The sequence below is a fragment of the Anomaloglossus baeobatrachus genome, chromosome 11 (genome assembly GCF_048569485.1).
Source record: "Anomaloglossus baeobatrachus isolate aAnoBae1 chromosome 11, aAnoBae1.hap1, whole genome shotgun sequence".
Lineage (NCBI taxonomy): Eukaryota > Metazoa > Chordata > Amphibia > Anura > Aromobatidae > Anomaloglossus > Anomaloglossus baeobatrachus.
Genome location: NC_134363.1, coordinates 121453812 through 121470672, shown reverse-complemented (window position 1 = coordinate 121470672; position 16861 = coordinate 121453812). Strand labels below are relative to the sequence as shown.

At 45.1% G+C, this 16861-nt stretch overlaps 1 long non-coding RNA gene across 1 annotated transcript in view; it reads right to left on the bottom strand.

Annotated features, from left to right (window-relative positions):
• Positions 1-5861, bottom strand: part of LOC142256025 (uncharacterized) — a 41049-nt gene extending 35188 nt beyond the window's left edge. Inside the window, exon 1 of the long non-coding RNA XR_012727472.1 lies at positions 5615-5861. This is a non-coding gene — a long non-coding RNA (uncharacterized LOC142256025). The remainder of the gene's footprint in view (positions 1-5614) is intronic.
• Between the last annotated feature and the right edge of the window lie 11000 nt (positions 5862-16861).

Here is a 16861-nt window from a genome sequence, read left to right as displayed (position 1 = left end):
AGCCTATTGACCGTCCCACATACCTCAGATGGGACAGTTTCCATCCCAAACACATTAAAAAGTCCATTGTCTACAGCCAGGCCCTCAGATATAATCATATCTGTTCCAGCCCAGCAGACAGGGATGAACACTTAACCCATCTTAAAAAGACATTTTTAAACCAAGGCTACCACCCCACCTCTATTGATGATCAGATCAATAGAGCAACAAGAACCCCTAGAAGTGAACTGCTTCAAGACAAACAAAAAGAGGAAAATAGTCGAGTACCTCTGGTGGTGACCTACAACCCACAGCTTGAGGTACTGAGAAGAATGGCCAAGAAACTTCACCACATTCTACACAAGGATGACCGGTTAAAAACAATATTCAAAGATCCTCCATTGCTGTGCTACAGGCAACCTCCTAATTTAAGGAGCATCATGATCCGAAGCTCAATGCCCTCAGACACACCAAGAGGAACTGCAATGTAAAGAGCTGCAAAACCTGCTCTCATGTAGAGACCAAAGACCGGATACAGATCCCTAACACACAGAAGGACTATAAGATTCCTGGGACATTCACATATTCCTGTTCCAACGTGGTGTACTTAATCCTGTGCACTATATGTCCTATTGGGGGTCTCTATGTTGGAAAAACAGGATAGAGACTGAGAGCAAGGATGAGAGCTCACCGCCACATAATAACAGACAAAAAAACCTCATTTACCTGTGGCCAAGCATTTCTGTGCTCCAGGACACAACATAAACCACATGAAAGTTGTCATATTAAAAGGCAACTTCAGATTACAGAGCCATCACAGGGTCTAGGAATACAAATTCATCACAATGTTTAACTCTGTGGACACAGGACTCAATCTGTCAGGAGGATTTATGACTCATTACAAAATCTGAGGCGTCTGCTCCAGAGACTGCTAGGGCACCATGCATCTGATCCTACATGGATATTGGGACAAAAAAACCTCTCAGACTACTAATCAAAGCTAATTAAGGATTCACTCTCTAAGATCAGTGTTTGTTTATTTAAATGTCCTTTTGCTATGCATCCCTCTGCCCTGTTTTGTGTATATATTTGTGTTTCTTCAGATATTTTGTCATACCATGCCTGAGGAAGAGACCTGAGATGTCTCGAAAGCTTGCTTTATAACATCATTTTATTTTAGTTAGCCATTAAAAGGTATATCACAATTACAAGATTACAGTCATATGAAAAAGATTGGGCACACCTATTCATGTTAAACTTTTTTCTTTATAACAATTTGGGTTTTTGCTATTTCAGTTTCAGTTCATGGTGTTGTTTGGAGATCTTCTTGGTCTTCATGGTGTTGTTTGGAGATCTCCCTGGTCTTCATGGTGTTGTTTGATGATCTCCTTGGTCTTCATGGTGTTGTTTGGAGATCTCCTTAATCCTCATGGTGTGGTTTGGTCAGTGGTGCCTCTTGCTTATTGGTGTTGCAGCCTCTGTGGCCTTTCAGGAATTTTGTGTATATACTGGCAGACCCCGGGACACTTAAATTGCTCACAGGTGGACTTCCTGTCACTAAGCATGTGACTTATGAAGGTTATTACTTGTACCAGAAATATTTAGGAGCTTCATAGCAAAAGGGGTGAATACATACACTCCCTGACAGACGTCCATGCTATGTAAATAAAAGCTTATAACTTGACTTTAAATTCATCCATTGGTTTTTTAAATTACTCTTTTGAAAGCTGAAACCCTCCCAAATTTGGTTTAGGTTATGAAAATAAAGTTGCTACAAAGCTGAAATATTTATCATGTAATGAACACAGAAAGGTCAGATTTTGGCAAGACAAAAGTTTTGTCGCCCACAGAAAGTAATATGAAATTCAAACAAATAATTAACTTCTAATACAAAGATATGTTGCATAACATTGGTGAATGAAGTTGTGGTGCTATTAGAGCCATATTTAATATTTTGTGTGACTTCCATGAGCTTGAGGGACTCCATCCATGCGGTTCAACAATGATTCATACAATTTATTGATGAAGTCATCAGAAATAGCAAAGAATGCAGTCTTACATGCCTCCCAGAGTTCATCTAGATGCTTTGGTTTTGTCTTCCAAGCTTCCTCTTTCATCCTACCCCAAACATGCTCAATGATTTTCATGTCTGGTGACTGGGCTGGACAGTCCTTGAGCACATTGATCTTCTTTGCCAGGAGGAACTTTGTTGTAGAGATTGAAGTATGAGATGGAGCACCATCCTGCTGCAGAATTTGACCCCTTTTATGATTGGGAATGTAAGAGGTAGCTAATACTTCTTGATATTTTAGGCTATTGATATTGCCTTCCACCTTGCAAATGATTCGCACACCCCCATACTGAATGTAACCCCAGACCATGGTCTTTTCACCACCAAACCTAACTGTTTTCTGGATTCATACGGCCTCCAGTAGGTCTCCTGCAGTATTTGCGGCAGCTGTGGTGTAATTCAACTGAAGATTCATCAGAAAAATTCACCTTCTGCCACTTTTCCAGCGTCCATCTGTTTAGCAGGCTGTGGGACTTGGCAAATGCCACACGTTTTTTTAATTGCCTTTTGTTTAGTGCTGGCTTCTGGGCATTGATTCGACCATGGAGGCCATTTGAGACAGAATCCTACAAACTGTTCTAGTTTACACAGGGACTTAAGGTGACCAGGCCTGTTGGAGCTCTGCTGCAGTGGAAGAGGGTATGGCTTTGGATTTTCTAACCAACAAACGCTCCTCCTGAGCAGTTGTCTTGCAGAGTCTGCCAGACCTGGGCTTGTCAAAAACATCTCCAGTCTATTCAAATCTTTTTTTAATTCTTTGTACTTGACGCTGAGACACATTAAAGGTGCCAGCAACCTCTGCAGTGGATCTGGTCTTCAGCCTCTTGATAATCAAGGCTTTGGTCGCAGGGTGGATTTTTGGCATGTTGTCAAAGGTCAAGTTGCAGTTCTACTGAAGGTCTGGAGTGCTGGTTTTCTTTTTATACACACCCACTAATTAAGCGATCATTTAGTGAGCACAGGTGAGGATGTAAATTAGGATTGGGTGCATTATATGACAAGGCGACAAAACATTTGTCTTGTCAAAATCTGACCTTTCTGTGTTCATTACATGATCAATATTTCAGCTTTGCAGCAACTTTATTTTCATAACCTAAACCAAATTTGGGAGGGTTTCAGCTTTCAAAAGAGTAATTTATAAAACCAATGGATGAACTTAAAGTCCGGTTATAAGCTTTTATTTCCATAATATGGATAAGCAACAGACGTTCTGTCGGAGTGTATGCACATGGCAGTTTTCATTTATTTTATCCCATAAATTTAATTTTTACCTATATTTTTCTCACTTCACTTCCCCAATTTAGGCTATTTAGTGCTGATGAATCATACACAAATTGGATTACAAATATATGTAAGCACAGCTCACAATGTAACAAAATAGGTAAAAAGGAAAGGGGGTGAAAACTTATATTTATATGTATATATATATATATATATATATATATATATTCACACATCATATATACATATACCAGCATGTCTCTGTGTATATAGTACAAACATACACACATGCATGCATATAACGCACGCCACCAGCATGTCTCTGTGTATATAGTACATACATACACACATGCATACATATAACGCACGCCTGTACACAATTACATTTTTAGGAGACACTTGTTCAGATGACCAGATATTTTTTCCCCCCATTCCACATTCACAGTCTAATCTAAGAACCTCTATAGTCCACATATTCACTGTATTCATGTATTAGCAGTCTCCAGCCCCGCGGCTGTGCTCTTTGAGGTTTTGGATGTGGGACAGTGATAGGCTCCATAAATATATCTGCTGTGTGTGTGGTTTCATGATACTTATATTACTTGTTTACTCCTGTGACTCCAGCAGTGAGATATAGGGATGAGTGGGCTATAGAGACATAAGAGAGCTGTCATTGAGGTTGTTTCTATAGGCTTTTGTACAGGTCTGACAAATAAAATTGTGACTTGCTCCACTGAAGGTAAAGGGAAGCATTGCTTCACCAGACAGCCTGTAGGCATACTGTATGTAGACCATTGTGCATTAATATTGGACAAAGTGTGACATGGCAATCAGAAGTTGATTTTATTGTGCTAGATGGAGTCCTGGTTACTATTTGTTTTGTTATTTTTGAATTGTAACTATTCTGTACATACAGCATCAGACTAAAGGAAGACAAGGGTCCTCCGGTAACATAGAGTCTAGGAGTCCACTGTTCCGCCATGTCCAAATATTACATTACACCAATTCACAAATAACCCATTCTTCTATAGAATAATAAAAAGAGTAGATTGTTAAATAAATGAAAAGATTCTGCTTTGTCTGCACAGAGAGAATCAAGAATATTGTACCAATGACTGTTCATATAAGGGGCCCCCCCGGGGGATTCCCCTGCTCACCGGTGGGCAGTCCAAGTCTGTATACATATATGAGCAGCATACTCAGGTATTCTCCATATTAAAGTTTTGCATATGGAGCAGTAATCACTCATTTCTGTTCATTTTTAATAAATATTAAAAAATATACAAAAAAGTAGCAAAACTTCCATTTCTATTTTGCAAAGTTTGCAATTTGCAGAATCGTGATCCAGTTTCAGGCCGGCGTCGGCAAATTTAATTGTATATGTGGCAACAGAGAAAGGGGTAATGGAAAATATTTTACAGAAATTTTCCAAATCTAGAATTAATGTAAAGACGTCATGGACAGACTTATAGCTAAAAAACACATCCAATATGAACTGCATACATGTTTTCTGAGCTCCAGAAGCCCAGAGGTCACAGGACAACATTCTTACAATATAAACATTTCATATTTTAGGTACTGTCCCTTTAAGTGTGTTACTCTTCTCTTTCATATTTCATCACGTGGCCTGTATACATTATATAATCCATGAGATTTCCCTCTGCCTATACTGTAGAGAAGCAAAGGGAAATCCTATCAGATCGTTCCATGGCCTGAAAGTCATAAAGGGCACCCAAAATTGAAAAATTCAATAGAATATTTTAGGAAAATGTTAGATAACCCTGATTACCCAGAATAATCCTGATTAGATTAGAAATCTACAGCTGTATTACCAAATGAACGGAATAATCTAAAACTCAGTTATATGTGTCTACGGCCGACAAGGATCTGCCATTTTCTATCTATTTATCGATAATAAAAGAGCGCGTTATATCCCTTTATCTACAGAATATTCGCTGAAACACCAGCTAAGAGGTCACGTACTTAGAGAGAATCACAAAAATGTGCAAACAAAAAGTGACGGGGCTTTGGAGTCAAGGACATTAAGTACAAGGTTACGTGACAGACATTTTATTTTCTTCACATCTGGCTGCTATATCCTATTTGATATTACATACAATTACAGGCACTGTTATATTATATGTATGTGTTAAATAATTATAATAATAAATGATGTAATTTGTTATAAAATATATAAAATAAAGCAAACTGGTAACACAGTATATAATATTGTAATAATATAATGTGATATCTAACATAGAATATAACATATACCATATAATTAATAAAATATGTCTACGGCCTGTTAACCTTTCAGTTCTGGATTATATGAGGGTCACTCACCATTTTTCCATGGCAGCTTTGAGTTCAGTGCAGGGTTTCTCTACTGGCGCCGTACTGACCTCCTCTACGGTCGGCGCTGATTCTTCGGATGGAGCGTCGGACATATTGGCCACTAGGTCTTGTCAGTGCACAAGGCTGAGAACACTTGACACAGGCTGTACTTGTAGGAGATCTCTATCTGCGTGACTATTCTAACTCCCCCTTCGATCCCTATCTGTGTCTCGTAGGCAGTGGACGAGAAGAATTTTGTCACACTGACAGGAGGTAGAGCAAGGCCAGCCCATCAGTAGGGAGGAGTGATAAGAGGACAGAGGTCTAGGAGAGGAGCTGACTTCTTGCTAACTTGGGTGATGTTAATTCACAAAACAGAAAAGAATGTGGCATTCAGTAACAGAATTAGTAGTGATTATAAGGACAGGCGCAGCAGTCACAGTGATCGTGGGGTCAGGCGGTGCAGTCGCAGTGGTTATGGGGTCAATCGATGCAGTCACAGTGATCGTGGGGTCAGGCGGTGCAGTCACAGACAGTGATCGTGGGGTTAGGTGGTGCAGTCACAGTGATCGTGGAGTCAGGCAGTGCAGTCACAGACAGTGATCGCGGGGTTAATTGGTGCAGTCACAATGATCGTAGAGTCAGACGGTGCAGTCACAGTGATTGTGGGGTCAGGCGGAGCAGTCACATTGATTATGGTGTGAGGTGGAGTAGTCACATTGTTTAATCAGAGGGTGCAGTCACATTGGTTATGGGGTCAATTGGTGCAGTCACAGTGATTGTGGGATTAGGTGGGGAAGACACAGTAATTGGGGGGGTCAGGCAATGCAGTCACACTTGTTATGGGGTCAGTGATTGCAGTCACAGTGATTGTGGCATGAGGCGGTGCAGTCACAAGGATTATGGGGTCAGGCGGGGCAGTCACAGTGATCATGAGATCAGGCAGTGCAGTCATTCTGATTATGGGGTCAGTGGGTGTAGTCACAGTGATCGTGGGATCAGGTGGTGCAGCTACAATGATTATGGGGTCAGGACTGGCAGGCATACTGTATGTGGGGTCATGTGGAGCAGTCACAGTGATTGTTTGGTCAGGTGGTACAGTCACAGTGACTGGGGCAGGCAGTGCAGTCACAGTGATCGTGGGGTGAGTTGGTGCAGTCACACTGATTGTGGGGTCAGGCGGTGCAGTCGCAGTGATTGTGGGGTCAGGCGGTGCAGTCACAGTGATTGTGGGGTCAGGCGGTGCAGTCACAGTGATTGTGGGGTCAGGGGGTGCAGTCACAGTGATTATGGAGTCAGATGGTACAGTCACACTGATTGTGGAGTCAGGCAGTGCAGTCGATTGTGGGTTCAAGCGGTGCAGTCACAGTGATCGTGGGTCACAGTGATTGTGGGATCAGATGGTGCAGTCACAGTGATCGTGGGATCAGGCAGAGCAGTCAGTGATTGTGGGGTCAGGCGGTGCAGTCACAGTGATTGTGGGGTCAGGCGGAGCAGTCACATTGATTATGGTGTGAGGCAAAGCAGTCACATTGATTGTTGAGTCAGGAGGAGCAGTCACAGTGGTTATGTGGTCAATCAGTGCAGTCACAGTGATTGTGGGGTCAGGTGATGGAGTCACAGTAATGGTGGGGTCAGGCGATGCAGTCACACTAGTTATGGGGTCAGTGAGTGCAGTCACAATGATTGTGGGGTGAGGAGGTGCAGTCACAAGGATTATGGGGTCTGTGGGTGCCATCATAGTGATCGTGGGATCAGGTGGTGCAGCTTCAATGATAGCAGGGTCAGGCGGTACAGTCAGTGATTTTAGGGTCAAGACGGGCAGACACACTGTATGTGGACTCATGTGGAGCAGTCACAGTGATTCTGGGATCAGGCGGTCCAGTCACAGTGATTGTAGGGTCAAGCGGAGCAGTCACAGTGATTGTGGGGTCAGGTGGTGCAGTTTCAGTGATTATGGGGTCAGGAGGAGCAGCCACAGTGATTGTGGGGTCAGACGGTGCAGTCACAGTGATTGTGGGGTCAGGTGGTGCAGTCACAGTGATTGTGGGGTCAGGTGGTCCAGTCACAGTGATTGTGGGGTCAGGAGGAGCAGCCACAGTGATTGAGGGGTTAGGCGGAGCAGTCACAGTGATTGTGGGCTTAGGTGGAGCAGTCACAGTGATTTTGGGGTCAGGTGGTGCAGTCACAATGATTGTAGGGTCAGGAGGATCAGTTACAGTGATCATGGTGTCAGGCAATGCAGTCACAGTGATCGTGGAGTCAGGAGGAGCAGCCACAGTGATCATGGGGTCAGGCGGTGCAGTCACAGTGATCGTGGGGTCATGAGGAACAGCCACAGTGATTGTGGGGTTAGGTGATGCAGTCAAAGTGATTGTGTGGTCAGGAGGAGCAGTCACAGTGATTGTGGGGTCAGGAGGAGGAGTCACAGTGATCGTGGGGTCAGGAGGATCAGTGTCGTGAATACATTTTCCAGTTTTAGGCTCCCTCTTGTGGTCAGTGCTGACGGTGCAGTTGACTTGTGGAATGAAAGCCACACACCTGTAGAGGACTGGCAATCAGGCCTTTCAGATTGGAACTATATAACTGAGTAGTTTTCTCCTCTTACTTGCCGGTGCTCAATAAATTTCCCGTGTGTTAAAGACATTCTGAAACCAGTCCTGCTCTCTACCAGAACCCCTCTCAAGATAAGTTGGTCTTTGTACCTTTGCGTATTGTTTCTACTTTCTTGGTGTTTTTTCTGTTTTGATACTATGGCTTGACTCCTATTTTGCCTGTGTGGAGTTCCTAGTGGAATTGGATCATTCCCTGCTGGGAGTGTCTGTATATTTAACTCCATGATTCTGCAATGTATTATGTTTTGTCATGCTTGGTATTAAATTCAGTCTCTCATCTATATTAGTGTTTTTGGATCCCAGTAACATCAGAGTACTGATATAGTGGGGGAGACGCCGTGTGGTCTCAGGATTTTCCCATGTCAGGCGTGCTGAGATTTTTTAGGGTTTTTACGGCTGCAGACAGTGCTCTTTCCCATCCTTTCCTATAAAGATAGTTTGGTCCTCATCTTTGCTGAAATCTGTTTTATAGCTTTGTATTGTGTTTTCCTATATCACCGTAGTCTTTACATGTGGGGGGCTATCTATATCTTTGGTGATTGCTCCGAGGCAGATTAGTGAGATGACTAGGACATCGTAGGCTTGTCCGACGGCTACTTCTAGTTGTGTGTCAGGATTAGGTCTGCAGTCCGTTAAGGTTCCAGCCACTCTGGTTACTTTTTGGGTTGCCGCATTTTTTGATCCTCCTCAGTCCCTGAATCATAACAGAGCAGTCACAGTGATTGTGGGGTCAGGAGGAACAATCACAGTGATCGTGGGGTCAGGAGGAGCAGTCACAGTGATTGTGGGGTCAGGAGGAACAGCCACAGTGATCATGGGGTTAGGTGGTGCAGCAACAGTGATCATGGGGTTAGGCGGTGCAGTCCAAATGATCGTGGGGTCAGGAGGAGGAGTCACAGTGATCGTGGGGTCAGGAGGAGGAGTCACAGTGAATGTGGGGTCAGGAGGAGCAGTCACAGTGATTGTGGGGTCAGGAGGAGCAGTCACAGTGATCGTGGGGTCAGGGGGAGCAGTCACAGTGATTGTGGGGTCAGGAGGAGCAGTCACAGTGATCGTGGGGTCAGGAGGAGCAGTCACAGTGATCGTGGGGTCAGGAGGAGCAGTCACAGTGATCGTGGGGTCAGGGGGAGCAGTCACAGTGATGGTGGGGTCAGGTGGGGCCGTCACAGTGATCGTGGGGATGTGTATTGCCAGTGCTTTTCATTATCATGATCTTCATAATGTGCATGATCGAATCTAGGATGTTATGGACATTTTTTTCACAACACACTTGCATTAGTTATCAGCCATAGGACAGTGTGGTATTATGGCATTTGGATGAAATGGCCAATGGTAAGATCTGGCTTCATCCTATAGTGCTAGGCTAGTATTTTCCAAATGAATGGCTTGTAGCGGTCCCACTTTATGGTAGAATGTACGTGATGATAACTTTAAATTTGCCAGCCAGAAAAAAAAAAAAGTTTCTCCAAGCTTAGCATCAGCATTTTTCAGCCAGCCTTTCAAAGTCACTGACCTGTGAGGACATTTCTGGCTGGGTGGTAAGTCGTGCATGACGGGAGGGTGGACACAGGTACAGGGGACTGAATAAATCAGTGACATTCTGTGGGCCTCGGCTACTTATACACCCAATTTCACAAGTTCTTTGCAGAGACTGATAGACAGTAGAACTTCTGTTTGTTATCTCATCTTTATTTCCATTCAGTTATGTCTGATTCAGTTATATCCACTTCTATGGAAGCCATAGTTCATGGAGAAGTCAACTACTTCTACTTCTAAAACTTAACATGGACAAAACAGAATTCATTATTTTTCCTTTTCCTCACTCAACACCCCAACAGCCCTGTCCATCAAAGTCAATGGCTGCTCACTCTCCCCAGTCACACATGCTCACAGCCTGGGGGGTGACCATCGACTCTGCTCTCTCCTTCAAGCCACACATCCAAACCCTCTTCACCTCCTGCCGTCTCCATCTCAAAAATATTTCTCGGATTCATACAGTCCTATCCCATAAAGCTACAAAAACACTAGTGCATGTCCTTATTATCTCCCACCTAGACTACTACAACCCCCTGCTCTGTGACTTCCCTTCAAACAGTCTCGCACCCTTTCAATCTATTCTAAACTATGCTGCCCCCGCTTCCCCCCCTAACTCCCGATTTCTACTCTCTGCCAATCCCTTCACTGGCTTCCAATTGCCCAACGACTTCAGTTCAAAACTCTAACCTTAAGGCTATGTGCGCACGTTGCGTAATTACATGCAGTTACGCTGCGCTTTGTAGCGCAGCGTAACTGCATGCGTCCTGCGTCCCCTGCATAATCTATGGAGATTGTGCAGGGGCCGTGCGCACGTGGCGTATTAGAGCGCAGCGCTTCGGCTGCTGCCCGAAGCGCACGTTCTAAGAAGTGACATGTCACTTCTTCCGTGCGCTTTGCCGGCAGCCCCTGCTCTGTCTATGGCAGGAGCTGCAGGCAGAGCGCATGGAATCGCCTTTTTTTTTTTTCACTACGGACATTTTCGGCAGCAATTTGAAGCGCACGTGTGCTCTTCAGATCGCTGCAGATAATTTCTGCAGTGAAGTACGCAACGTGCGCACATAGCCTTACATACAAAGCCATCCACAACCTGTCTCCTCCATACATCTGTGACTTAGTCTTCCAGTTTTTACCTGAACGTAACGTCCAATCCTTATAAGATCTCCTTCTCTACTCCCCTCTTATCTCCTCTTCCCACAATCACATCCAAGATTTCTCCTGTGCCTCCCCCATATTCTGGAATGCTCTGCCACAACATATCAGACTCTTGCCTACCTTGAGAAGCTTCAAAAGGAACCTAAAGACCCACCTCTTCTGCCAAGCCTACAACCTGCTATAACCCTCTGTCCTCCATAGTGCTGCACGACTATCTCTACCCTCATCTACTGTATCCTCACCCATCCCTTGTAGATTGAGCCCTCGCGGGCAGGGTCCTCTCTTCTCCTGTAGACTGTGAGCCCTAGTGGGCAGGGTCCTCTCTTCTCCTGTATACTGTAAGCCCTCGCGGGCAGGGTCCTCTCTCCTGTAGACTGTGAGCCCTTGCGGGCAGGGTCCTCTCTCCTCCTGTAGACTGTATGCCCTCGCGGGCAGGGTCATCTTTCCTGTAGACTGTGAGCCCTCGCCGGCAGGGTCCTCTCTCCTCCTGTAAACTGTGAACCCTCGCAGGCAGGGTCCTCTCTCCTCCTGTAGACTGTGAGCCTTCGCGGGCAGGGTCCTCTCTCCTCCTGTAGACTGTGAGCCTTCGCAGGCAGGGTCCTCTCTCCTCCTGTAGACTGTGAGCCTTCGCGGGCAGGGTCCTCTCTCCTCCTGTAGACTGTGAGCCCTCGCAGGCAGGGTCCTCTCTCCTCCTGTAGACTGTGAGCCTTCGCGGGCAGGGTCCTCTCTCCTCCTGTAGACTGTGAGCCTTCGCGGGCAGGGTCCTCTCTCCTCCTGTATCAGTCTGTACCTTGTACTGTTCATAATTATTGTACTTGTTTCTATCATGTATACCCCTTTTCATATGTAAAGCGCCATGGAATTAATGGCATAATAAAAATAATAATGAAAGAAAGTACAAAAAATATAAAACAAACATTGAAAATCAAATTGATTGATTGGTAAATACACCGCCTCATTTTCTGTTTGATAGTGCCATCTAGTGGTCATTCACTAAAGTTGGCCTCCCTCCCCTGTCATCACAGATAACACGATACAATAACTAGCTTTGAAATACACAGGGGTGGAAAGAAGGTTAAGTTTTCCAGCCTCAGCACTTCCCCTATACGACATCTCCTATATGAGTTACGCTGGGACTTGTGTTAATCCTTCGCTGTAAAGAATGTCCATTAAAAAGTGCCATAACTTGGAGGATATGAGCGAGGATGAGTACACAAAAGCGAAAAAAGTTTCCCCCCATCACGCACCTTGTCTGTCATTCAGACTCCCCATATACTGTATGTATTCTTATCTCCAAGATCTTATCCCAATATGAAGTAGGTGCAATAATAATAATATTAGAAAATTCCTCCAATTAGAAATGTAATATAGTTCTCCTGATATAGCCATGTCTCTTACCTCATGTGCAGGGCATTGCAGCTTAGGTATGAGGTAATAACTGTGGAACGCTTCAAGATATCCCAGTGATTCTGAGATTTTTTTTTTCTCGTGATATATTGTACTTCATATTAGTGGTAAATTTAGGTCGATATGATTTGCATTTATTTATGAAAATATTGAAAATTTGACAAAAAATAAATTCAAATCTAGCAATTTTCAATTTTTTTATTTTTATGCCCTGTCACTAGATAGTTGTGTCACGCAAAATAGTTAATACCATTTCTCACATCTCTACTTTACATCAGCATCATTTTTGAAATATAATGTTTTGGGTCTTTTTGTTAGGCCCCCTTCACACGTCCGTGAAACACGTGCGTGTTTGATCCGTTTCCGTATGTACCGGAGACACGGACACACGTACTCCAATGTTATTCAATGTTTAGTTACACGTGCGTTTTTCCATTAGGTCCGTGTGTCCGTGTGCATGATACGTATGTGTATCCGTATTGCACGGATGCATGTCCGTTTTCTGCACGGAACACGCACACACGCACCCAATGAAAGTCTATGGGTCCGTGAGAACACATACGTGACACGGATGCATCTCCGTATGGTCCCTGTACGTTATGTGCTTTTTTGAAGCGATGTTGGTCATTCTTTTTTTTTTCTGTGTATGTCAGTCAATCTCCCTCAGTCCGTCGGTCGGTCTTTCTCTCTGTCTTGTCTGTCCCTCCCTCAGTTCGTAGGTCGGTCTCTCTCTCTTGTCTGTCCCTCCCTCAGTCCGTCGGTTGGTCTCTCTGTCTTGTCTGTCCCGCTCTCTCTCTGTCCATGTCGGTCAGTCTCCCCCCTCTCTCATACTCACCGTTCCCCGATCACCGGCGTGGCGCTGCACAACTGTTAAAAAAACTCTGGCGGCTTTTACTATTTTGAAAAAGCCGGCCGCTCATTAATCAATCTCTTATTTCCCCGCCCACCGGCACCTATGATTGGTTGCAGTGAGACAGCGGTCACTCAGCGTGGGGGCGTGTCTCACTGCAACCAATCACAGCCGCCGGTTGGCGTGTCTATATCGAGCAGTAAAAATAAATAAATAAATAATTAATAAAAAACGACGTGCGGTTTCCCCCAATTTTGATACCAGCCAGGGTAAAGCCAAACGGCTGAAGTCTGGTATTCTCAGGATTGGGAGTTCCACGTTATGGGGAGCCCCCCAGCCTAACAATATCAGCCAGCAGCCGCCCGGAATGGCCGCATCCATTAGATGCGAAAGTCCCGGGACTGTACCCGGCTCATCCCGATTTGCCCTGGTGCGTTGGCAATCGGGGTAATAAGGAGTTAATGGCAGCCCATAGCTGCCACTAAGTCCAAGATTAATCATGACAAGCGTCTCCCCGAGATACCTTCCATGATTAACCTGTAAGTTAAAGAAAATAAGCACACACAACGAAAAATCCTTTATTTGAAATAATACACAAAAAAAACCACCCTCGTTCACCACTTTATTAAGCCCCGAAAATCCCTCCAGCTCCGGCGTAATCCACGGAGGTCCCGCAACGCTCTCAGCTCTGCCACATGAAGGTGACAGGAGCTGCAGTAGAACACCGCCGCTCCTGTCAGCTCCACGCAGCAACTGAGGTGAGCCGCGCAATCAGCTGTGCTGTCACTGAGGTTACTCGCGGCCACCGCTGGATCCTCCATCTGTGATAGCAAGTCGCCCGAGTGACAGCGATGAAGTCACAGGTGAGTTGCGGTCTCGGGTGGAGGATCCAGCTAGCCGTGCTGCTCACTTCAGTCACTCAGGGGATTAGCGGTCACCGGTGACTCCTTCACGGGTGACCGCTAATCAGTATGCGACACAGACAGAGCCGCGGGATGACAATGAAGTTGGGTACAGTTCACCCGAGTTCATTCTCATCGCGGACGTGTGAAGGGGGCCTTAGAAAGTTAGAAGGGTTAAAAGTTTAGCATCAATTTCTCATTTTTTTCAAGAAATTTCCAAATCCCGTTTCTTTAGGGATCTATTCAGATTTAAATTGACTGTGAGGGGCCTATATTTTGGAACCCCCCCCACCCAAAAGTGATACAATTTTTAAGAACTGTACCCTTCAAACATTTCAAAACTGCTTTCAGGAACTTTTCTTTTTAACCCTTTAGGTGCTACACAGGAATTAATGCAAAGTGGGATGAAAAAAAATTGTATTATCTCCTCTAATATGTTTCTTTGGCCTCAATTTTTTCACTTTTACAAGAGATAGAATTAGAAAATGGTGCACTTACTTTATTACATAGTTTCGTCTGAGCGTGCTGATACCCCACGTGTTCAGAAACCTCTGTTTGGACAAATGAGTGGCTCAGAAGGGAAGGGGCACCATTTGAACTTATGAACACAAAGTTGGCTGATATAGTTTGTGGGCACCATGTCGCATTTGCAGAGCCCCTGAGGTACCTAAACTGCAGAAACCCCAAGTAATAGCTTAATGATCGGGCGCAACGAGTAATACTAAATGGATACACATCAACCTGGAAGAAAGTTAAAAGTGGGGTGTGCTGCCCATGCAGCAGATCGAACCACTTGGATCCGTGTGATGACTTGTGGCTCGAGGATCTCCGGACCCGGTGGCTTGGGGCCACTTCTAAACGTAAAAGGGGGGGGGGGAAGTTATTTACAGGGGAGGTAGTATACCGCCACTGCCGATGGGAGTACCCGGGATGATGGAGTGGGGCTCCAGGTTTTTGTGGGCCCTGGGCGAAAGAGTCTCAGTGGGCCCCATCCACACATAGACATGCACAGATACATACACATACTTATTTAAAGAGAAATTCACAAAAACACATAAATAGACATAAATCTATACACAGTCATATACATTGACATACATAGATACACATAATACACACACACATTATTTTTATATATTTATCCTGTATATATATATTTCTAATATTGGGAATCTGGCAACAGCCTCATTCACCTCCCGGCTTGTCTAACAGAGATGGCCGCACATAGAGCACACTAACACTGCTGTATATACATCACAAGAGAGGCTGGGGACATACACATTACTGGGGGGAATACATATTACTGAGGAAAGGGGTATACAGCAATGGGGGGCATACAGCTCTAGAGGAGGACAGTGACTCTGAGCTGGGGGAACAAACAGCTGTGAGGTGGGGGGTGACATGCAGCTCTGGGGGTATACTGCTCTGGGGTGATGGGGGACATACAGCTCTGGGGGTATACAGCACTGGGGTGGGGGGACATACAGCTTTGAGGGGGTATACAGCACCTGGGTGGAGGGGACATACAACTCTGGGGGTATAGTAGTATGCAGCCCCCATATTGTGTTATGAAGCCCCCATTGTCCTCCATATAGTATTATGTAGCCCCCATATGCACTATGCAGCCCCCATATAACATTAAGCAGCCCCGATATAGCACAATGCAGACCCATATAGCATTAGGCACCTTCATCTAGTATACAGCCCGCATATAGCACAATGCAGACCCAGATAGCATTAGGCATCTCATGTAGTATACAGCCCACATATAGCACAATGCAGACACATATAGCATTAGGCACCTTCATGTAGTATACAGCCCACATATAGCACAATGCAGACCCAGATAGCAATAGGCACCCTCATGTAGTATACAGCCCACATATAGCACAATACAGACCCAGATAGCATTAGGCACCCTCATGTAGTATACAGCCCCTATATACCTGTTATGGGGGGCTGTCTGATAATAAAACCCAAAGGAATATCAGACAGTCAGGGTCCACCGTGCAAAGACTATGGCAGAGGATAAGGGGTATATAAGTGTGCCACTGTAAATAGTAATAGCACAAGTGCAGAGTGCAATACCTCTGTTAAACTCACAGAGGAATATAATTAGAAAATAAAGCAATTCCTCCCTTACTTGGAGGGTGTGTGGTATGGTCTCTGTTAATGGTCACAGAGACAAAAGCAGTGAGTGTAAAATAGCACCTACCTAGGTCCGTTCCTCTAGCGGTGCCAGGAGACGGACAGCAGCGTAAGCTGCACAAAGCCCCTACCTGCGTTCGCTCCACTAGTGTGTGAGGACACGAACCACTAGATATGGCACCTGCCTAGGTCCGCTCTTCTAGTGGTGCAAAAGAGACAGACAGCAGCATAAGCCGCACAAAGCTCCTACCTATGTTCGCTCCCCTAGTGTGCGAGGATACGAACAACTGCCAGACGCAATATAAGGAACGTTACCCTAGCGGCAACGTCCACCTACGAGTAGGATCACAAGGCCCAGCCGGACCATGTGCCTCAGGCACCTGCCTATGTCCGCTCCAATAAGAGGTAAGGATACGGACCGCAGCCGAAGCTGTAAGGTATAAGAACGCTACCCTGCCGGTAGCGCTCACCTAACATAGACAGAGAGATGCCTAGAGGGACGTGCACAGAGCGTCTACTCTCATGCATGAACCAAGAGGACTGAGCGCCGGGCGGCGTGCGTCAGGGTCTTATATAGACTCTGTGCCTTATCCAAGATGGAGGACACCAGAGCCAATCCGCTGCCAGAATGACAGCAATGACGTCA